The 1,145-nt window shown below is 26.4% G+C and overlaps 1 protein-coding gene across 7 annotated transcripts in view; it reads left to right on the top strand.

Annotated features, from left to right (window-relative positions):
- LOC111677604 (1-acyl-sn-glycerol-3-phosphate acyltransferase alpha) overlaps nt 1-1,145 on the top strand; it is a 12,528-nt gene that overhangs the window by 7,400 nt on the left and 3,983 nt on the right. The window lies entirely within an intron of this gene.

The raw sequence follows: 1,145 nt of genomic DNA, 5'->3' as shown, positions 1-1,145 counted from the left end.
TTCTGTTCTAGTTCTGTTCTAGTTCTGTTCTAGTTCTGTTCTAGTTCTGTTCTAGTTCTGTTCTAGTTCTGTTCTAGTTCTGTTCCAGTTCTGTTCTAGTTTTGTTCTGGTTCTGTCCTAGTTCTGTTCTAGTTTTGTTCTAGTTCAGTTCTAGTTCTGTTCTACTTCTGTTCTAGTAACTGAGGTTGTCAGTCATTAATTTTGAATTAAATAACAATTTTGGTGAAGGGTGGCAAGGCTTTACTTAGTACATCGTTGTAAACTGCTTATTGCTCACATTTCCTGATAAATCTATAACATTTCTATTATAAACTTGTATATTTAAATTAAAATTTCAAAACTACTTAATTGCAGCTGGGAGTGTTTTTCATTACAATATTATAGAATTATAACAAATGTAAAAGTATTTATTTTAATTTATTTATATAAATTATAATTCAATTAACTTTGTGTTTAGCATTCCAATTAATTCGCATGTAAACAAAGTTAAACGTAAAATTAAAAAACAACAATCACCAAACAATTCTGTAATACTAATAGAAATTCAATTCTAATTTTATGATCGATGACGTCTGACAGATAACACAAGCACTTATTACATATTGAAAATGGAAAAATTTGATACAAAATAATTTGCACAAGTGTTTTCAGGAAATATTCATTACAATGGCAAAATATGAAATAGAATTGTGTGAAAAATAAAAGCGATTAACCGGCAGTTAATCATAAACAGTAAAACCAGGAGCAACGTTTGTTTGCTAATTTTTTTACTAATTTTATTTAGCTCGATAACGTCTCCCACTAATATTTCATTTAAATTTATCTACAAATTACTTTCAATTTATAGAAAGGCACTAAATTAGTTATCAATAAATGGATAATAATTAACAGCTTTATTGTATATTTCAAAAGAAATCCAAAACTTTTATAAAGATAATAAACACTAACGCAATTAAGAGATATAAGATTTTTAATTATATTTAAGAGCTAAATAATAGAAATATTAAGAAAAAATAATTAAAAAATGTAAAGTATATTACACTATAGACTAGACTATAGACTAGACTATAGACTAGACTATAGACTAGACTATAGACTAGACTATAGACTAGACTATATACTAGACTATAGACTAGACTATAGAC

The sequence above is a fragment of the Lucilia cuprina genome, chromosome 3 (assembly GCF_022045245.1).
Source record: "Lucilia cuprina isolate Lc7/37 chromosome 3, ASM2204524v1, whole genome shotgun sequence".
NCBI lineage: Eukaryota > Metazoa > Arthropoda > Insecta > Diptera > Calliphoridae > Lucilia > Lucilia cuprina.
This window is presented reverse-complemented; position numbering and strand designations above follow the sequence as displayed.